The sequence below is a fragment of the Oryctolagus cuniculus genome, chromosome 13 (assembly GCF_964237555.1).
Source record: "Oryctolagus cuniculus chromosome 13, mOryCun1.1, whole genome shotgun sequence".
Classification (NCBI taxonomy): Eukaryota; Metazoa; Chordata; class Mammalia; order Lagomorpha; family Leporidae; genus Oryctolagus; species Oryctolagus cuniculus.
Window position 1 is genome coordinate 97350478 of NC_091444.1, and position 22775 is coordinate 97373252.

At 46.6% G+C, this 22775-nt stretch overlaps 1 protein-coding gene and 1 long non-coding RNA gene across 5 annotated transcripts in view; both read left to right on the plus strand.

Moving 5' to 3' along the window:
• The window catches only part of DIP2C (disco interacting protein 2 homolog C), a 486706-nt gene that overhangs the window by 146973 nt on the left and 316958 nt on the right, over positions 1–22775 (plus strand). The gene's annotated exons all lie outside the window — the stretch shown is intronic.
• On the plus strand, positions 6704–14076 carry LOC138845036 (uncharacterized). Its single transcript, XR_011381701.1, has 2 exons — positions 6704–9601; positions 12069–14076. It is a non-coding gene; the product is annotated as an uncharacterized lncRNA (long non-coding RNA).

Sequence of the window (22775 nt, forward strand, 5' to 3'; positions counted from 1 at the left end):
TCGGTGACTTTCTGTTCTAATATATTTGCTATTATTTAATCTCGATTATAGTATCCGGTTTTATTAAGCTGGGAAAAAAAAAAACTGAAATGAACATTTCTTTCCTTCCTACATGCCAAGTACTATGCCGTGTAATTTACGCGCCAGCTCATTTAATTCTCATAGCAGACTCTGAAGCGGGCATTGTTACCACGGGAACTGCAGAGGAGGAAGCTGAGGTTTAGTGGGCGGGGCTTGGTGCACAGTCCTGACCCTCTCATGGTGTAAGGCCAGGCCTGTCTTGCTGATTGTGCTGCGAACCACTTCCTAAAGTCACCTTTCCAACACACACACACACACACACACACAAAATCATCCAAAGCCAGCCATGATTAAACCACACTTTGGTGTTAAGTGTTTTTAATTGGTGGTGAGTCATCATTTACTTTACAGCTTTGTGACGGGTCGTGATCATAAAATAAAAGCTGTCTTCACCATGGAGCCCCATGGAAGTCCCAGGAAGCAAGGCTGTGTCATGAACGTTTATCGGCTATTTAACATTCTGCTAGGTGCTAACATATCTGGAACAGATAGAAGCTTGGCTGACAAACTCATAGCATTTGAAATGTACGTCAGTATTTTCTTGGGCAAACGTGGATTTTTTTTTTTTTTTTTTTTGAGTCGACACGCCAATGGCAGCAGGCCACAGGCTTCTTGAACAGCATTGGAAATAGGCACAGTCAGCTTCCAAAAATTGCAACGGAGGTGGCGAGGGTGTATAGCAGAAATGCAGTCATTAATACGTTAGAAGTGCTGACTCAGCTCTTACGGTGCTAGAGGACGGAGCAAAAAAAGATTGTACCCCATTGTCGCTGATTTCTGAAAACGACCCTCAGTTGAGCTCTCCATGGCCCTGAGGGCCAGCTCGAAGCCGCCACTTGCTCTAGTGCTGCTCTGTGAGGCTGAGCCAGTCCCCCTCACCCCCACATCAGCCTGGCTTTGCCTGCAGCTATGAGATGACAAGTGTGCCTTAGACTCAGAGAAAGCTTTGACAGCTGCCTTTGCCCCATCTCACCGTTATTATCTGTGCGCCTTGCTCTTCTGGGAACAGTTCTGCTGTCCAAGCCTAGCCCGTCTTCCCATCTCATCTCAGGTTTCCTGCATGGAAAGTATGTACTGTTTTCCAGCTTTTGATGGTGCTGACCTAAATATTTGCACAGACTGCCTGTGCCGGTGGAAAGGAGACACTTCGCAGCTGTAAAAGATTGGTCTCCTTGAAGGAGCGCTCACTCATTTAAATTGCCACAGTCCTTTCTTAATGTCATTTGTTCCCCCAGAGACTAACATGAAGTCTACACTAGTGTAGCTCTACTCCATTACTTCTCTCTTCCTATTTTTGTCATAAAAATAATACATTACAGGAGCAGGCCGTGTGGCACAATGAGTTCAACTAAGCTGTCACTTGGGATGCCCACTTTCCGTAATGGCGTGCTTGGCTGGAGCCCACTGCTCTGCTTCGGATCCAGCTCCCTGCTAATGCACCTGGGAGGCCGCAGATGTTGGCTCACACTCTTGAGTCCCTGCCTCCCGTCTCCTGGCTTCAGTGTGATCCAGCCCCAACTATTGTGGACACTTGGGAGACTGAACCAGGAGATAGAGTATCTGTGTGTGTGTGTGTGTGTGTGTGTGTGTGTGTCCTTCTCTCTCTCTTTCTTTTTTATTTTATTTTATTTTATTTTATTTATTTTTTTGACAGGCAGGAGTGGACAGTGAGAGAGAGAGACAGAGAGAAAGGTCTTCCTTTGCCGTTGGTTCACCCTCCAATGGCCGCCGCGGCCAGCGCGCTGCTACCAGCGCACCGCGCCGATCCGATGGCAGGAGCCAGGTACTTATCCTGGTCTCCCATGGGGTGCAGGGCCCAAGCACTTGGGCCATCCTCCACTGCACTCCCTGGCCACAACAGAGAGCTGGCCTGGAAGAGGGGCAACCGGGACAGAATCCGGTGCCCCAACCGGGACTAGAACCCGGTGTGCCGGCGCCGCAAGGCGGAGGATTAGCCTAGTGAGCCGTGGTGCCGGCCTCTCTCTTTCAAATAAATAAACCTTTTAAAAATCATATAAAAGTGGCCGGTGCCACGGCTCACTTGGCTAATCCTCTGCCTGCGGCCGCCAACACCCCAGATTCTAGTCCCAGTTGAGGCGCCAGATTCTGTCCCGGTTGCTCCTCTTCCTGTCCAGCTCTGTGCTGTGGCCCTGGAGGGCAGTGGAGGATGGCCCAAGTGCTTGGGTCCTGCACCTGCATGGGAGACTGGGAGGGGGCACCTGGCTCCTGGGTTTGGATCGGCGTAGCTCCGGCCGTAGCGGCCATTTGAGGGGTGAACCAAAGGAAGGAAGACCTTTCTCTCTGTCTCTCTCTCTCTCTCATTGTCTAACTCTGCCTGTCAAAAAATAAATAAATTAATTAATTATATAAAAGTAACCGTGCCCTTCTCCCTCCCTTTTTCATAATGCTGCCTTGACCAGCTCAAAGAAATTTGTTCACAGTTAGTGCTAATTATTGCTTGTATTTGAAAATATCAGTTAATATATATGACCCACAAAGTGAATTTAAGTTTTCATGAAAGCAACCAGAAAGGGTTTTGTTCATTAAGTGTTCTATGTGTACATTAAGAAATTATACTTGCAATAATCTTTGGTGTCATCTGAGAAATTAGCATTTGTAACATTATCTCCTAGAGTGGGGTTTGTATATATGTATGTGTGTGCTGGTGGTGGTGGTTTGCTTTTTTGGACAAGGTGAAGTTGAAAACATTACAATACTAGATGGGGTGGATCCTTTTACTTTATTTCTATTTCCCTTCGAGGCAAACTGACAGCCAGAACCGATTTATGAGCAGCCAGCAGCAAGCCAGTTCTTTCCTGGGTCTTCCTCCATGGAGCCCATTTTCAGTTTGGTGGTGAACACAAAGAATTGGAACACAAAGACATGAGCTTCGGTCGCTCTGTGACTAATACAGTAGTATGCAGCTGACGTGGTGGTCTATTCCAAGGTTCATGTTGATGTCCAGGATCCAGTATCAGAGAGGCAGAGCCTTTTGAGAAGTCACCTGGGCATGGAGTATCCAGGCTCTGTCTTGGAGGAGAGAGTCACCCTCAGCAGACACCCACTCTACTGGCGTTTTGATCTTGGACTGCAAAGCTTCCAAGACTGAGAGAAGCACCTGTTGTTTATTAATTACCCCACCCTAAAAGCATTTTGGAAAAGCTACCCAAATAGACTAAGCTGCCAAATACATTTTAATAGAGGGATTGTGATAAGCATGTGTGTGTGTTTGTGTGTGTATACATTGCATACTAAAAGACATAACCGAGCCATGAGGCTTCTACTTTGCCTGCACAGAACTTCTGGTGTCATAGCAAATTTAAGATATCTGTAGCCTTGAGTATTTGGGAAAAAAATGATTATACTCTGTGTTGTTTTGAGAGCCTGTGTCAACAATTTTTGGTTATCTCAAAAGTTTGTGCATATTAAGAACTTAATAAGGTTAATACTGGGGCAGATTGTTTTTCCAAAAAATTAAGTTTGTGAAAAGAATGTGTTGGTTTCCCTAATCCAGAAGACAAAACAAATGTTAGCAGTCCTGTCTGGAATGTAGCCCGTCAGGATGCCCTGCCACAGTTACTCATACATTTCTTTTTTTTTCCTGTTTCTCACTTACCAAGGTTGAGTTTAGGTCAGGGTGCTTTAGTTTGTCACATATCATGTGAGGCTGTCACCTGAAAAACCGTTTTCTACCTCACTGCAACTGCTATTTGAAATATTGTTTTTTCAGCATAGTCTACTGAATTTTTATTCGTGTTTGTATAAAATAATGGGATGGTGTTTTCTTCCTTTTTTTTTTTTTAATGTGCTGTGAAATTTTCTGAGAACTTTCTGGAAGACCTTTAGAAAAAGGAATAAAATGCCCACAGTGAGGGAAAGTGCTGTCCAGAGGGCCAGGCATAATGAGTTCAAAAACCAAAAGCTTGAGCAAATTTTATAAAAAGTCTTGTTGCTTTTGTTATGTCCACAGTATTACTTTGGTAGGAATTTAAGATGGCTGCTGTTAAGAATAACACATAGTATTTTATTCTTAGCATTTCAGTTGTGATTTTTAGATGTGTGAAAACTCTTAACAGTTTCGTTCTCTGATGAATGACTCTGCATAGTCACAAAATAATTAGAGTGCCTACAAAACTCAGAAGCACTTAGTCATTTTTTTGAAAAAAATTTTGTGTGTGAACTTCCTACTGCTCTTGCTAGAGAAGTGCAAATTTAATATTGTTTTAGTCTTAATTGTATTCAGATTCTGTTCATTTATCATCTTGTTCCATCAGTATACTTTTTTTAAAAAAGGTTTATTTATGTATTTGAAAGTCAGAGTCGCAGAGTGGGAGGGTGGGTGGGAGGAAGAGGTCTTCCACCTGGTGATTCGCACCCAAATGGCTGCACCAGTAAGGGCTGGGCCAGGCTAAAACTAGGAGCTGGAAGCTTCATTGGGGTCTCCCACATGGGTGATAGGGCCCCAAATGAGCCATCTTATGCTGCTATTCCAGGTGCATTAGCAGGGAGCTGGATTGGAAGTGGAGCAGCCAGGACACGAAACCAGCACTGTGCTGCACTGCCACCCCTGGTATCTTGTTTTTAAAGTCTGTATACTTCTCTTGGGCAAGATTCTTGAATACCAAATTGGAATGATTTTCCATATTCCCTGGATATGAGTTACATAACTTGGACTCTTGAAATAATATGCTACCTTTGACAACAAAAAGCAGTACAGCACAAGAATTCACTTAAATTACTAACATTTATGTGCTCTGTGGTACTTTTTTCCTGGAAAGAAAGTACTACCTTTGACTTATTGGTCGATTGAATTGTTAACTGAAAGTGCTTTTATGTTACTGCCTTACTCAGGAGTTGGGTTGTGCCGTTCGTTTGTAGAAAATTCAGGGGGCCTGGAACACCTTGAATGGGTGCTCTCTGTGCTGAGAGATTTAGCTGCTTACTTATTCTAACAGTGGAGAAAGTAGGTTCCTGGCCACTGTGTTCTTTGGAGATTTACCCGGTACAACCTCCCCACTAAGTAGCCATTCTCTCACCTGCATCTGCACATTTAAACCTGGCCTGTAGGTCTATAGTTTTGATGTTTATGAGGGAAAAGTACGTCTATGATCATCAGATGAATGGAATTTATTCTAAAGAGTGCTCACTCGCTCTGGTTTCAGTACTTGGGGGATTTTGTCTGTGGCAGTCTGTAAATCCATTCCCCTTTTACCAAGTTTAGTTTACGAAGTGTTTACTTGTTGAAATTGTGTACACTATATCCGTTTAAACTCACAATTCTTCATGGATGTGTTACTTACCAAAAATGTGGCAAATAACAGGAAAATTATTTTCCTGTTATTAAATTCTCTGTAGGAAATCGGCAATGCTGTGCTTTTGGAAGGGTATGGAAGAAACACGGAGAAAGCATTATCTGTAATAGACTGGCCAGCTCTGAGCAAACCTCTGAGCCAGCTGGAACGGGCACCCAAAGGTAAAAGGGTAACACTTTGTCCTGGAAGTTAGGGTGCCGAGTTAAGTATAGCATAACGGCCAAAAATAAATTAGAAAGAAAGAAAGAAAGAAGAGAGAGGCAGAGAAAGCAGTGATGGTTAACAAATATGAACAGACTATTTGGGGTGTGTTAGCAGTTGTGGCTCACAAACTGTGTGATACCTTGACCCCCTTTGACACTGGAAACTCTGGTGTAGAAGGAAGAGAGGTTCTTCCGGGCTCTAGCTCTCTCTGGAGCAGTGAGTCCCTACCACTCCCACTAGGAAACCATGATCAAAGACTGTTGTTGTTTTTTTAAAGATTTATATATTTTTGAAAGGTAGATTTACAGAGAGGCAGAGACAGAGAGAAGTCTTTATCCGCTGGTTCACTCCCCAAATGGCTGCAATGGCTGGAGCTGCGCTGATCCAAAGCTAGGAGTCAAGAGCTTCTTCCATGTCGCTCCCCGTCTTCGTGGAGGAACGACACAGGACCCTGCGCTGTTCTTTCGTCTGCTCGGCCCTCCCCGGGTTTGCTGCTGGTTCTTCCCGGGTTGGCTACTATCCCTTCCACCTCCGTGGAAGGGCAGTTCCCCCTGGCCGCATTCCCCACTTCCGCAGGGGAGCGGCACACCGCCGGCCGGCTCTTCTCGGGGGCTGCACGGGTTCCCTTAGATGTTCCCCATAGATGTTCCCGGTGCATGCCGTCTCTCTCCTCCTTTATAGTCCTCCTCCGCCAATCCCAACTCGGCTGCCCACACGCCGAGTACGCTGCTCTCCAATCAGGAGCAAGTCCTACAGTTAATTGGTTGAACTGGAGGCAGCTGTGCGGAAGCTGTTTACTTCTCTCCCAGCGCCATATTGTGGGAGAGCAGATGCATAGAATAAGTCCTAATTCCAGCAACTCAGTCTAGTCCGGTTTGCTCCCCACACTTCCAGGTCTCCCACGTGGGTGCAGGGGCCCAAGGACTTGGGCCAACTTCCACTGCTTTCCCAGGCCATAGCAGAGAGCTGGATCAGATGTGGGGCAGCCAGGACTCAAACCGGCACCCATATGTGATCAAAGACAGTTAACTAAAACACAGGTCCCTGAAGGGTTCCTTTCATAGAACAAAAACATTTTTAGAACCCCAGGGTTGATTGTTGCCTTTTTTTTTTTTTTTTTTTACTATAACACTGCTACAATATTGCAAAGATAAAACCGGGTATATATTCCAGAATGCTTATAGTTCCTCTGTAACTAGAGATGCAAAGCTGCTTGAATTAAATAACTATATAATCTGTGAAATTCAGATTAACATTGATTTAAATGTTTTGCGAAAATTGCACAGTTGCTTGTATCATGAACATGGTGCTTACCATCATGGGCCTTGGAAAGCTCAGTCATCAAGCCAGTCATCTGTACTGGAAATTGTGTGAAGCTTATGAGGCCAGTTTGCTGGGACATCCTGGCGTTCGCTCAGCCATATGCTTCCCTTGGGAACCACCTCTGTCTTACCATCACTAGCATTGCTGCCAGCCATGCAGTGTGTACAGCACATAGATGTGGAGCTGGGAGGGCCGTGGGTGGTTCCATGGTCGTCATCCAGATAGCCAAAAACATGTTTATTAATTTTTTAAGAATAACCATTGTGATGAAAACACAAAATGAAAGGGAGGAAAAAAAAAAACCAAAAAACCTCTCAGTGACTTGTGAAGTTCTCATCGCAGGAAAAGTAAGGAACAGAAAGATGACACAGAATGGGAGAGCAAGGAAAAGAAGAGAGAGTGGAGGAGAGGACGGGGGAAGGGAAATGAAATCAATGGAGAGAAGTAAAAGATTGAGGAAAGAGATTTTTGTGTTGGGAACAGAAAATGCTGATTAATATGGTGCCGTTGAGAATTGCGGCAGGTGTGTCGAACCTACCCCTCTACCAAAGACCCAGGTAAATGACAGATCTTAAGGGGAATTGGAAGGGGGCGCGTTGCTGGTTGTCATTTGCCATTCGTCGGTGGGAGACTCTTACAGAGTTTGGACATGTACAAAGCTGAAGAGGCTGTTGTCACAGTTGCCATTTTTAATGTCAGTCTGGAAAGAACTCTCTTTAGTGTTCTATTTTTTTTTTTTAATTTTGTGATATTATCGTCATTTAGTTGAGTGGTTTCACCATGGAGATGTTAGGCATTACAAACATTGGTGTTATTTCACAGAGCGAGCAGCCACTTTTGGATCCATGAGCTGGTGGAAAAACCCCTGTCTTGTGTTATGTTCGGCTCCAGCCGGCACAGCAGCCTGGCAGAGAGCAGAGCCACAGCCTCGTGGGGGAGCTGTGAAGCACACGTCTTTGTGGCACAGGTGCATTATGAGTGTCCTGTACTGAAACAAGAAGAGCCTCTTATCATGGAACGCTCAATGAGGAGTCGTATGTTTGTTTGTATTACAACGCAGTCAATGTAGTTTTCAATGACTATGGAAATTTAATTTGTAATTAATACCGAAACCCTGTGCTCTGTTGTTTCTCTTTGAATGGAAGTGCTTTGATGATAAGAATTCAGCAGCTAACTGGCTGCCTCGTTATGTGCAAGGCTGGGCAGGGTATGGAAGTATGGGGACAGATCCCTACTGGTAGAACAGAGACGTGTTACTTCTAGGGGTTTTAGAGAGGCGTTTTGTTGTAGTGTCTGAACTTGGCATTGAAAGAGGAAGTTTGGATAGGTAAAAAGAAGGGTACTTTTTCTGGGCTGTGGGAAAATGTAGGTTGTGGCAACAATTCAGGGTGGCCTGAGGATGAGGCTCAAGTTGGTGAAGAACTGACCTTAAGATTAGGGGGACTACAGGGCAATGGGTGACCACTGGGAAACTGTTGTCAGAATGACATTTATAGAGTTTGTGATTGTGCCGTGCTGGGCAATGTTTAAAACTCAGTTTCCCTGTCTATACAATGAGCCTAATAAAAACACACGTGGTGAAGATGGAAGTGCTGCATGGGGAGTCACCCTTTCTCCATGTCCTGGCACATCACCAGCCGAGTCAGCAGCAGCCACTGGTGGCAGCAGTAGGTTGGATGAACAGTGCAGCCAGATGGGGCGGTGGGATTCATTGGGTACTGAAGGGCTCGGGCGTCCAGAGTCAGAAGGGGCTAAGAGGCTGTTGACACAGTGCAGGGATGAGTTGCTCAGACCCTGAATCAAAGGTGGAGATGCAGAGAAGGTGCTGATGAGAGAAACATGGGTAGGCTGCCCAAACGTGACACATGGATGTAGGATGATAAAGAAGCAGAAAGAAGCCCAAACTGCAGCAGCGTTTGAAGTCTGGAAGAATGGTGCTAGGGTAGAGCTGTTGACTAGGTGAACACGGCCTTGTCTGTTTCTGGCTATTGACTTCCATAGCCTGTGTTCCCGGGCAGAGCCTCTGGCCTCATCTCTCATGCCGTGGGCTTCCTCACTGCTTCCAGGACAGGAGGCCTGGCATGTGGACACCACACACAGAGCAGAGACTATGTCTCCCAGTCCTGATGGCCCGACTGGTTAAAATGATGAATAAGCCCCCCCACATTATTTTTGCAGCGACAGCTAAGTAAACCTGAGGAGCAATGGTGCCATGGTTTGATTTGGTTTGGTTTCGGTAGTGAAGCTGTCGTATCACTGAGTGTTAGTGCCAATTCAACACGTCGCTTTGTGAGGCCAGCACATGTTCCGTTCGTTGTTTTGCGCTTGACACAGGAAAGCAAATCAGTTACTCTGTCGTCCTTGGTCGTTATGTATCTCAGATGGCATCCCTGGCTGGCTGAGTTACCTTTCTTGTTTTGACTTTTATGAAAATCAAATGGCTTTTCAGAACACGATGGTGTATCTCCATTGAGAAGGGTTCCCCCCTACCCCCACCCATCCACTGAGTTTGTTAAGGAGTGTACGCCACAGGTCTTAATGTTCCTGGCATGTTAAACAGTCAAATGATGATATCTTACAGAAAACACTCCAAATGGTAAGTGTTTTATTCTTTGTGGGCCACATGGCTCTCTGGTATATAGTTTTCTTTTTCCAAACTGTCAGAAATGTCAGAATGACTGGCTGTTGTGGGGAGCAATCCGGACTGGACTAAGTTACTGGAATTAGGACTTATTCTATGCATCTGCTCTCCTACAATATGGCGCTGGGAGAGAAGAAAACAGCTTCTACACAGCTGCCTCCAGTTCAGCCAATAAACTGTAGGACTTGCTCCTGATTGGAGGAGAGCAGCGTACTCGGCGTGTGGGCAGCCGAGTTAGGATTGGCGGAGGAGGACTATAAAGGAGGAGAGAGACGGCATGCACCAGGAACATCTAAGAGGAACATCTAAGGGGAACATCTAAGGGGAACACCTGTGCAGCCCCCGAGAGAGCCGGCCGGCGGTGTGCCGCTCCCCTGCGGAAGTGGGGAAAGTGGCCAGGGGGAACCGCCCTTCCACGGAGGTGGAAGGGACAGTAGCCAACCCGGGAAGAACCAGCAGCAAACCCGGGGAGGGCCGAGCAGACGAAAGAACAGCGCAGGGTCCTGTGTCGTTCCTCCACGAAGAGGGGGAGCGACATAATGGTGCCGTGACTCGGATAGGAAACCTAGGACGGATAGGAAACCTAGGAGGGAAGAAATGGGAAGAAATGGGAAAATATCGGAGAGAGAGACTAGCAAACAGCCTAGGGAAATGCCGGATGAAAAAGGTGCCGGAAGAAGCTATTGAAAGCCTAGGCATAGACTCAGATACGGACTACAGGGGGAAGCTGGGAGAAATCTCTAAGGTCGAAAGCGAAAGTGAAAGCTAGAACAAACAGACTTGGATACGGACTGTGGGGAGAGGCCAGGAGAAATGAGGGAGGAGTATTGTTGGAGGAAAGCTTGGGGAAACATACCGGGTAGAGAAAAATGTTAGGGAAATTGAAGCTGCTGGGGCAGGCCGAGGTGGAGATGAAAGCCACTTTGGGATTCTCAAGTTAGCCCGGGAATAGGGGGTGAAAAGTTAAAACCAGAAGCGGAAACGTAAGCCAGGTTGGGATCCGTCTGATTAGCCCGGGGAGCAAAGGACGGGAAGCCAGATCGTGGGGCGGAAACGTGAGCTGGGTTGAATTCGCCAGGTTAGCCCGGGGAACTTAGATTGAATGCTAGTGGCGGAGACGTAAGCTACGCTGTGTGACTCGCGGAGGCTGCCGCGCGCAGAGAGAGCGTGCGGGGCACAAGTAGATAGGGAACGCTGGGCTAGTGCGAGACCGCGGAGTGTGCGCGCGAAGCTGAGCCGCGCAGAGCCGCGAAGCCGCGCAGATAAGAGAAGCGAGCTGAAGCGGCTCAGCCGGGAAGCCGCCGAGAAGCAGCCTCGGGGCGGGCGCCGGGAAGCCGCGGGGATAAGAGAAACAGAAGTTTAGAAGTAAAATGAGAGAAATAGGAATGTTGGCAGACAGAAGTAAAATGGGAGAAATAGGAATGCCCGGAGATAGAGAAATAGAGAAATAGAAAGGCCTCCCCACAATACTGCAATGAGAAGGCTTGGATTCGGTCTGCCTGATTAGTGAGGCGATGAGCACCTGCGGGCGGCTAGCAGCTTATGCACCGCAGGTCACCGAAGACGGGCACGTTATTAACATCAATAGTCTCCCCACAATACCGCAATGAGAGAGCTTGGATTCGGTCTGCCTGATTAGTAAGGCAGTAAGCACCAGCGGGCAGCTCGACCAGAGTGTGAGCTGCAGGTCACCGAAGACAGGCACGTTATCAACACCAATAAGTCACCCCACAACATGGCAATGAGAGAGCTTGGATTCGGTCTGCCTGATTAAGGCGGTAAGCACCAGCAGGCGGCTCGACCAGAGTATGAGCCGCAGGTCACCGAAGACAGGCACGCATCAGCGCCTAAAAACCTCCTCACAACATGGCGAAGAGAGGACCTGGATTCGGTTTGCCTGATTGATAGGACTTGTAAGAACCTGTGGCAACTCTAGCAAGCAGAGCAGAGTGTGTGCCACGGGGCACCGAAGACAGGCGCGTATCAACGCCAAAAATAAAAAGAAAGGGGGATCTGTGGGGAGCAATCCGGACTGGACTAAGTTACTGGAATTAAGACTTATTCTATGCATCTGCTCTCCTACAATATGGCGCTGGGAGAGAAGAAAACAGCTTCTACACAGCTGCCTCCAGTTCAGCCAATAAACTGTAGGACTTGCTCCTGATTGGAGGAGAGCAGCGTACTCGGCGTGTGGGCAGCCGAGTTAGGATTGGCGGAGGAGGACTATAAAGGAGGAGAGAGACGGCATGCACCAGGAACATCTAAGAGGAACATCTAAGGGGAACATCTAAGGGGAACACCTGTGCAGCCCCCAAGAGAGCCGGCCAGTGGTGTGCCGCTCCCCTGCGGAAGTGGGGAAAGTGGCCAGGGGGAACCGCCCTTCCACGGAGGTGGAAGGGACAGTAGCCAACCCGGGAAGAACCAGCAGCAAACCCGGGGAGGGCCGAGCAGACGAAAGAACAGCGCAGGGTCCTGTGTCGTTCCTCCACGAAGAGGGGGAGAGACAGGCTGTGACTTGAGGACCGTAGTTTGAAGGCCGTTGGCTCGGTCTCCCCCATAAGTTTGATCTTTGGAGCGGGAGTCCTCTGCTTCGTTACTTCAGCTAAGAGGTCGGCTTCATGCTGAACTTCACTTTGGAAATATTAAAACATCTTCTCTTTCTGCATAGCCTGGCGTCTCTCAGCACAGCACACGTGCCAGGGCTGCCCGTTTTTATACTGTCGCAAGCCAGATACAATTCAGACTCTGCCTTTGTATTTTGCTATTGTGGCTTCTCTAGAGACTGGTTCTCCGAGATGGGCACAGTCGCATACATTCGCAGAAGGGATTCTGGTAGATCCACTGCCATTGTAAGATCAAAGAAGTGCTTACTTTCCCCAAGCCTGTCACTAAGATTTAGCTTCTGTTGCCTTTCCACCTACTAATCTTGTGTGACTGGGTCACCCTTTTGCACCCACCTGGATCTGTGAGACTTGAAAAACAGACGGCCTCCTTCCCATTGAGAGCTTCAGCTGGGATTCCTGAGCCAATTGTTGTACTTGCTGTTCTTGAGCATTCTGAAGAAACTAGAAACCAAAAACTGCAGGTACTTTGTTTCTCTTCTTCTTCCCGCAGGATGTGGAAGTTATTTAAAGTATAAATACTTTGTTGACTTTTCTGCCTCCCCTGGACTGCCCCACCCTGGACTGCTATCTGCAGCCCCTCTGGAGGGCAGTCCTTTTTGCTGAGCTCCTGTCTGTGTGTCTGCATCCTGCCCCCTACACCAGGGGTCCTCACATTCCCCATAGCAGTGGCATCCCAGTGTGCAGAGAGCTATCCGAAGCCTGTCTGACCTCACAGCAAGACCTCTTGGCTCCCCATTCAAGAACTATCCTGACTCTGTCCATCAGGATTATGAAGCTAGTCACCAGTCACATCGGAAGCTCAGTGGTGAAGTGGATTGTCCAGGGTAGACCTTTAGTAGTGGAAAAATCTAGGATCCGAGTCACATGCCCTGAACCTCCATCAAAACTCTGTTCTCTGTATTGTGGTGATTGATGCTCAAGGCTTGCAGGCCAAGCAGAAAATAATTTGCCAGAAATAGCCAGATGATTTAGGATTTATTTTTGGGGGTGGGGTGGGGGGCTTAAGAGCATCAACAACCTATTTAATTATCTGCCAGGTTTATTCCCTTTGTGTGAGTGTTATCAGAAACATAATCACCTGAGGGCCTGTTGGCCATGACCTTGGGCCAGGGGTTGGAGCTCAAATAAGTGTATTTCTAACAAGTTCTCAAGTGACGCAGGTCTAGGCCCTTGTAGCTCAGTGTGTGTCGTGACTTAGCATGTTTCCGTTTTTTTAGAAGGAACTTCTGTCTTCGCAAATAAGTGAATCCATCACAGAGACAGAGATTTAAACCAGGGGAACATCAGTTCCAGGATTGCTGTGGCATCCTTTAGTGGCTTATGGAATAGAATTTCCTGAGACCTGATGCAGAGACGAGAATACTTGTGGTGGGAGAGAGGCCCAGTGTGTTTGTCTCCTTGGACTTTGTGGGCACAGTTCCCTGTAAAGCTGTCATCCACGTCGCTGTTTAGTACAGTGTAACCTGGGGCCATCTGTTAAATGGGCATGGCTGTGTAAGCGGGATTAAGTGTCATGGGTCCCTGCGGGATTCGTGTTGGGATCCCTCAGAGGGGCTGGTTGTGTCTTTATAAACTTTGCCTCCGCTGATGAGATCCTCAGGGATTCTGAGCCGGTAGTGGTGTGAAGAAAGGCCCGTCTTTGCTGTGCGGCTGCTGGCTTATGGAACCTCACAGCTGCATGAGGACAGAGGATGCCAGCGTCCCGGCTGCCCAACCCCAGCTTTCTGAATGTGTAAACTTCGAAGTCTGCCTGAACTGGGAGTGTAGCGAGGATGCCAGGATGTTAGTACTATCTATTTTTGGTGTGCTGTTTATGAGAAAAGAAAGGCAACCATCATGACCGTAAAGGGTTCGCCTCTTGCTGGCTAGGAGTTCCTGTATCATATGGAAAGATAAATAATAGGGTGGCCTTGTGAAAAGTGATTTATGCAGTTTCACCGTAAATGAGTTAAATGAAAGAGTGTGTAAGAACTGCTGACTAGACTTCTTAAGAAATGGTAGTTATTGCTATAATTTTAACATAGGCAAAACTGCATCAGTTCTTTAGCATAGCTGAAATAACTACTAGTGCATTGTTTTGGCTAAGAATTTTATAAGACAGCCCTGAAAGAAGGCATTGATTTAAGAAGCTTCGGGACCTTCCAACGTGTTCCAATTTTGAAATAGGTGTTTGTTTTCTGACGTGGTTTGGAATCTGTTCACCCTACAATTTCAAAGGTATCAGAACACAGCTCTTCCTGTGCAGGAGTGCAGGGCAGTACACAATGTAGGAGAGCAGAGGAAGTTCCAGGCACCTGTAAGACATCAAAGCAAAGACATGTTCTCCACCAAATGAGGGTTCCCCCTCACCCGAGATATTAGCTAAGTTGTAATCAGTAGTATTTTCCTCATTCAGATTCAGCAATATTTTTATTAAGTTAATAAACTATTACATGCTTGCAAGCAGCGTGCCAAGTTGGAGAGAGTCTAATTCATAGGTTTATGTTTTGTTTGTTTTTGCTATTGTTTGCTTAGCCAATGCAACCCTATTTGTAAGCATGCTTCTATTCTAGACTTTTGAGTAACTCTGCAAGTTTGGAATTAAGTGCTTTTGATGATACGCTGTTAGAAACGAAACTTAACATGTGGCAAATGGAAAAAGCATAGTTTTAGATCTTATTACTTTAGCACATGTGAATGCCATGGCTTTCAATTCTACTAGGTGTAGCTGGACTAGTATTCTGTGGAAAATACTTTCTTGTAAAATGGGAAAAGCTCATGCATTCCTGTGTACGTTGGGCGAAAAGGAACCAAGGTGGAAAAGAGCTTCGGGGTTGGAGATAGCTGAGGACCAGTGAGGTTTGAGTGAGACGGGGATTTTTTGAAAGTCTGAGTAGTGTTGCATGCCAGGGTGTGTTTGTGGCCTGTGTCACTCCTCTGGAACTGAGGTGATGTTTTTTGGGTTTTTAGGAGCACTGTGCTTCCTCCAGTGAATTAAAGCCTTTGGAAGGGCAGTACTCTTTCCTTGTACCTAAAGACACATGTAAATGTACAGCGCTGTGCATTGAGAGCCTGCGCCTCCTCTGAGCAGGGATAATAACATCCTCATGCAAGCAGCAGATGGTGGCTTGGCACTTTCTTCTTTGAGCAGGAGAGAAATTTGTGGTAGGAAAGGGGACCAAAAGAAGTCTTACCCTCTGCTATTCATCCTTGAGAAAAAGGCTTTGTTTGGTTTTGCAGTGGAAAATTGAGCTCCCTGAGTTCCAATGCAGTTTCGTTTGAAAAGGGTGAAGTGGATGGCCCAAAACAAAACAAAAGAGGTTTCCATTGTTCGCATCTTCCAGGAAGTCAGGATGGAAAAATGTTTGTTTTCTAATCTCTATCCACATGTTGTGTGGTTTTTTGTATGACAGATGTCAAAAGCAAATGGTTAGCTGCAGCCAAAGGTGCCTAAATAACAGCTACTTTTTTTGCATGGCACCTACTATATGTCAGGTGTTCTGTGTACCTTGGATATATGCGCGCGTGTGATCTTCATAAACATCAGATGAGGGAAGGACTGTTATTACTCTGTGGTACCAGGTGCAGGAACTGAGGCTAAACGGGTACTTGAGAAAGATTACAAAGCTAAGTGGCAGAGCTAGGTTTTGAACACAGGCACTTTGGCTTCTGAATTGATGGCCTTAACCCTTATGCTATGCTGTGTCTTAATTTGTTGTGTGAATCTTCAGCTTTTAGCCATGATGGAGCAGCAGAAACCGCATCTACCTGTGTACTTGATGCTCCTAAAATGTTGGAGGAAATACGTGAAACAGTGGTTTCTAAGGCTTTGAGCAGCAGTCAGTGGGGGACTGTGAGCTGAGAGAGAAACAGATGAGGGGAGCTCTACGGCGACCCCCTTGGGTGTGTGCAGGAAGGCGGAGTCCAGCCCCGTGGAATCAGTGATGGAGCTCACAGTCCAGGAGGACGAAGGAGCTGACTGTGATGAGTTCCAAAGGAGCCAGGGAAGTTCACATTGGCACTGTTGCTTCAGTAGCATGTAAAGGATCAAATATTTTCCACCACATATATGTTGGTAAATAATGTGATGGGTACAGCAGACCTTAACCGCTTGATATTTCCAAAAGCTCTACAAATCTTCTCAACAAAGTCTTTGTTGTTGTTGTTGTTGTTCCATGCCTTTTACCATGATTCATTACAGAGACAAAAGTGGATTCCACATCAGGTTGCATGGAGTTAGGTTTTCTCCACTTTGAAAGTGTCCTGTATGGCTGGTCCACTCAGACTGTCCATTGAGGTGCTTCTTCAGTTCATTGATGTGAGCCCTCACTCCTCCGCTGAACACCGGCCTGGCAGTGTTGGAATTGCTGGCTCATCAGGAACCGAGGAAAACCCAAAATCATTTGGCTTGTTTCTCAATTGACCGTTGAACAGCCTGGTCCTCTGAACTCTTCAAGCATTCATTCTCACTGAAAGGCCAATAATCTTTAAAAAGTTTATTTTCCTCTGCACACCCCCTGCTAGCTGCTGCCCTCATACAATTTAATTAACAGCGGCTAATGGCTTTCCTTGCTTGGCTAACAAATGTACCTCTGAAACGTTAGCTGCAATCTCATTTTCATGTTTCTGAATTCTGCTGTAACGAAATAGGCAATTAAAAAATTTTTTTTCTGACCTTTGTAAGTAGGGAATATTGTGCTGAGAGCTTCATTTGGCATGCTGATATACCGTGTGCACAGATGGTAACATCACTGTGTGAGAACATAATGCACGCCCCTCCAAATCAATAACTAATTCATATTCCGCTGTGCTTAAAAGTGGGTGTTTGGAGTCCTCCCTTCTCTTTCCGTGCTCCAGACATGGTACATTTAAATAAAATCCTCGGCAGTGGACACTTGCCCATCACTCAGAATGCTGTCATGATAAAACCACTTCACCATAGGCCGGCGCCGCAGCTCACTAGGCTAATCCTCCGCCTAGCGGCGCCGGCACACCGGGTTCTAGTCCCGGTCGGGGAGCCGGATTCTGTCCCGGTTGCCCCTCTTCCAGGCCAGCCCTCTGCTCTGGCCAGGGAGTGCAGTGGAGGATGGCCCAGGTGCTTGGGCCCTGCACCCCACGGGAGACCAGGAAAAGCACCTGGCTCCTGGCTCCTGCCATCGGATCAGCGCGGTGCGCCGGCCGCAGCGCGCCGGCCGCGGCGGCCATTGGAGGGTGAACCAACGGCAAAAGGAAGACCTTTCTCTCTGTCTCTCTCTCTCTGTCCACTCTGCCTGTCAAAATTAAAAAAAAAAAAAAAAAAAAAAAAAAAAAAAAAAAAAACCCACTTCACCATGATTTTTATTTTATTTTATTTTATTTATTTATTTATTTTTTTGTGAGGCAAGACACCATGAGGCGCCTAGTGTCTGTTGACAGCTGATCAGCCCTGCCCTTGTGTGTGAAAACAGCTGTAGACATAGTGTGAGCATGGCTGTACTTCAGTGAAGATTCATTTATGGACATGGGAATTTGAATTTCCTATCATTTTCACAGACCATGAAATATTCTTCTGGTTGTTTCTTTCCATCATTAAAAAATATAAAAAACTATTCTTTGCTTATGAACCATATGAAGCCAGGAGGTTTTGTTCCATAGGCTGCCGTAGTTCACCGATCCTTGACTTACATTAATTTTGAGAAAGTCAATTTTAACCTGACTCGTGGAGTCCTTTTTTTTTTTTTCCTGGAGATTGATCATACCCAGTTTGGTAAATTCTTTTACATTTTTTTAAAGATTTATTTATTTATTATTTGAAAGTCAGAGGTACACAGAGAGAGAGAGAGAGAGAGAGAGAGAGAGAGGTCTTCCATCCGCTGGTTCACTCCCCAATTGGCTGCAATGCCCGGAGCTGCGCTGATACGAAGCAAGGAGCCAGGAGCTTCTTCTGGGTCTCCCACGTGGGTGCAGGGGCCCAAGCACTTGGGCCATCTTCTACTGCTTTCCAGGCCATAGCAGAGAGCTGGATTGGAAGTGGAGCAGCTGGGTCTTGAACTGGCACCCATATGGGATGCTAGCACTGCAGGCCAGGGTGTTAACCTGCTGTGCCACAGCGCTGACCCCAAATTCTTTTAATCTTGAGGTTTGTGTAAAATGTAGTTACCGCTGGCACAAGGGATGTTTTTGTTCAGATTAGGAAGATGTTACCATTATCATTGTTATTACCATAAAGGAACAAACACACAAACAGGTACAGTTTTCAGTCTTGATGAATACGGCAGTACTCTTCTGTGACCAGGAAAGAAAATACCGCCCACAACCAGACCTTAGAATGGTGTGAATACCCAAAGCCTGCCTCCAGGAGCTACCAGAAGGACGGCCTGCGAATACTGGGTAACCTGTGTCTTAACATACAGCACGGCCTGCAAGTCAGCATTCCACAGGCATCTACCGACACTGAAGTGATTCTGCAGACATGGATACAGTGCTTAGAGTGATGTTCCAGATAGGGCCCAGGGAGCCTGGTGAGCAGCCACAGGAGCACAGGGGAAGAAAACCCTGGGAGGTCAGACTCCTGCAGGTGACATCTGGAGAATTCTGCCAGGCAGGAGGCCTCTCAAGGCCATGTGCCAGTCGGTGTTCAGGCATGCATATGGAACTGTATTTATCGCGTGTAAGCCGTCAGCCTTGCAGTGTGAGTGTTCGAGTCGCTTCCAGGGCCCTTGCCTGTCACTGCTAATTCTGGCCCTGTAAATGCTCTAGATTCTCTGTGATAAGTGCATGAGGGTACTTCAGAAGGTTCGCCTAGAATGGAATTAAAAGATCAGTTATTTGGGTGCTAAAAACTTGTGGAGCCCCTGAGTAGTTCTTCCACAAGGTTTTTGAAGGCCCGTGTGGTCCCTGTCCATGCGTACTTCTCAGTTTCAGGATATTTCAGGGTGGGCCAGTTACTGATGGAAATGAAACGCCGGTTGAAGGAAAGAGAATGCAATTTATTAGTTTACAGTGAGGGAGAAATTTTTTTAAGATTTATTTTATTTATTTGAAAGAGAGAGGGAGAGAAAGAGAGAGCAAGAGAAAGAGAGAGGTCTTCCATCTACTGGTTTACTTCACAAATGACTGCAACAGTCAGAGCTGAGCTGATTCAAAGCAAGGAGCCAGGAGCTTCTTCCCGGTCTCCCACGCAGGTGCAGGGGCCCAAGGACTTGAGCCCTCTTCTACTGCTTTCCCAGGCCATAGCAGAGAGCTGGATCGGAAGTGGAGCAGCCAGGACTCAATCCGGTGCCCATGTGGGATGCAGGAGCCGCAGACTGGGGCTTTAACCCGCTGCGCCACAGTGCCAGCCCAAAAGAAAACTTTAAAACTCCTCACAAGACCCTATTAAAAATGTTTAGGGAATGTTTACTGTGAAAATTTAAACAGCATTTAAAATGGAAGACATTTTAACTTGGAAATCCTCTGGGGAATGTCAGTTAAGAATCATGGCGGTGAGTATGCCTATGCATATATGTAAAAGCAACAACAACAAAAGAAAGTGAGCAACTGTTAGAAACTGAAATTGTTGGTCTTGGCACTGTGGCACAGTAGGTTAATCCTCTGCCTGTGTTACCGGTTTCCTATATGGTTGCCGGTTCTAATCCTGACTGCTCCACTTCCAGTCCTGCTCCCTGCTATGGTCTGGGAAAAACAGTGGAAGATGGCCCGAGTCCTTGGGCCCCTGTACCCACGTGGGGGACCTGGAAGAAGTGCCTGGCTCCTGGCTTCAGATTGGCCCAGCTCTTGCCTTTGCAGCCATTTGGGGAGTAAACCAACAGAAGGAAGACCTTTCTCTCTGTCCCTCTCACTGTCTGTAACTCTGCCTCGCAAATAAATAAATAAAATATTTAAAAAAAGAAATTGTTTTCTCTTTAGTTGAGACTCTTTTTGTAGGTTGAACTCTTCATGATTCAAGATACGTGAAACTGAAATTATTTAAAAAATGACAATTAGCATTTTTCTTGACAAAGATGTTTCTAAATAGTGAGCCCTAATTCTTCTTGAAATAATAAATCATTTACACAAATGTCCATTTCCAACGTTGTCAAGAACATTTCTCCAGTGAGCTTGGTTTCTCAGACGAAGTATTTTAAAGTTTATCTTGTTGCTGATTGGGGCGCCTTGGTGTGCTTTGAAAAACATGATATTGGTGCCTCGATTTGTTTGGGAAAGCTGAAAAGGCTTGTGAGTAACAGAAGTTGTAGGAAATTTCTTGCAGTAGAACCTTACGCAATTTTCTGAAAAAAGTGCCCTTCTGAAAGTATACTTTCAGCTTATTGATTATTTTAGAACTGCAATCATCTTGATTCTCCGGCTGGCTTCTCTGCCTGCAGTCCATTAAAAGCGGCAATCAGAAGAAGCCCAGGAGCTTGGCAGGTGAGGCAGGCATCCAGCCAGCCCCACGAGTGCCGCGCACGGACACGTGGCTTCCGCGCTGGCAGTCTTGTGCAGAAGATGTTCCTAGATGACCTCTGGGAGAGACACAATTAGTCTCTAAAAGGGAAGAAGTTGGTTAATTTCATTAGTATTTGCTTTCCCCATAGTTAAAACCCTGGTGTGTGGATTCTCTTCTTCTCTCCGGATTGAGGAGTCTTTGGTTTCCAGCAGAAAAACCATAGAAGGCACCAAAAGCAAGGTGCTGTGGTCACTGAATTAAAAAGATCGCCTCCTAGGGAGGTGGACTTCAAGTCTGATGCCCCCCTCCCCTTGCAAATAACAAAAAATAAAAAATAAAAAAATATTGGTGCTATCTGTGGGAAAAGGCCCCTTGGGAAACTTGGCCAAAGCCCAGTTTCAGGTAAGAGGCCCGCCTGCTACCACACAGATCACCAATTCAGAATCATCCCTGTGTTCTGAGTGCTCCACGTGATCTGCAGACAGATTTTGGGAGAAGCAAAAGAAGGAAAAAGTGTGTGACGTTGATCAAGTCAGGGAGCTTTCTTAATGAGATCGTGAATTCAGAAACTGCTGGAGGCGCAGGTCTACCTGTGGGTGACGCGGAGCATAGATAGGGTGTGGGAGAGATCCTTGGAGGTCGGAATCCCCTGTGGCCAGAGACCGAGCCGCCGTCCTGTTGCGTGGGGCGGTTGGTACCTCCTGTTCATCGTGAGCCTCTTTCCCTTCCAAGTACATGAACACAACTGAGAAAAAAAAATTACCAGTGTGGTAATTAATATTTTCTCAAATTAGCTGAGCGTTTTGGGAAGTCAGTGAGTTTTCAAGTATGTTAATTACTGAGTTTATCGGCAAACAGAAAAAAAGTGTATTTTGAAAGCAACCTGAGAAGCAGTGGCATGGTACACGCTGATTAAGGGACCAGGGCTGGCAGCTCACCTCTGCCTGCCCTTGGTGGGTCGTGAGCAGATCCTATGAAGGTCTACACTGCGGGTTTCTGCTACCTGAATGGAACACAGAGGTGGGACTGGGGAAGTGGAGGAGACGGCTTGTTGAAGCCACTTGTGGCAGAAGTTATGAACTTACCCTGATTGGAAACCTCAGTTGGGAGGTGGAGCTACTCTTGGTTTCTAAAACTGCAAGAGGCGTCACTATAAGAACAATACACAGCTGTGGCTGTTTTTAATATTAAAGAAGTTTTCACCCAGCTGTGTTATGGGGCATCGAGGCTCTGGGGCATTAGCTTCTGTTTTGGGCTAGTATGTTCTTTCCTAGAGTAAAACAGATATGAAGAATTCCTGTGGCTGACGGTGGGTATTTTTAAATAGAAGAGGAAGGACTTGCTTTGGGTTTCCTACTGCCCTCACCTGCTGCCTCCCCATAAAGACGGCATTCTAGGCCAAGGCTCCTTTCCCAAGTAAACCATCTTTTCTAGTGTGTGTAGTCCAGAATCAAGGGCCCGATCAGTTTTTTCAATATTAAAGGTATTCCTTTAAGACACTTAACTATTTCACTTTTAGTTAGCACATTGATGCAAACACACAATGCCCGTTAAAGCTCCCCCCAGGACTTGTTTGTAAACCACTGTTGTGGCCCTGCTGTTTGGCTTGGCCTCTATAGAGGAGGATGTTGAAGCATGGGAGAGGTTCGGCAATCCTCCAGGGCCACCCTGAAGACACCTGGCACATCAGGGTCTCGTCTTCACACCACATCACAGGTTAGGCAGCATTGTTACACAGCCTGCTCTTTCCACTGGCCGAGTGCATTCCCTGACATGCTTCAGCATTCTGTTCCAATGATGCCTCAGCTAGCGAAAAATGAGTATCCCGGATAGATTGATGTGGGTCCCCATCTTTGAACTGCAGTAAAATTCTGTGCTCAAAATGCCCTTGGAGAAGTTCAGAACCTCACAGCTAGACCTGGGCATCTTGCTGAACAGACGTGTGTACTATGAAACATCTGATGTCTGCAATGTTAACTTATACCTCATCAGGAACACGCTTTGTTGGAGGCCTTGGGTTCCTACCGAGGAAAGGCCATGGCGAGTCCATGGTGGTTTGTTTATTGGCAGAGGGACTGAACAGAGGCCAGTCCCTGTGCTCTTGGCGAGACTGTTCCTGTCCACCTGGCCCTGCCATCGCCTCTGCCCTGGTGTCTGAATTGAATGTTTGTCTTTAAATTCCATCACCTCAGAGTTTGTCTTGA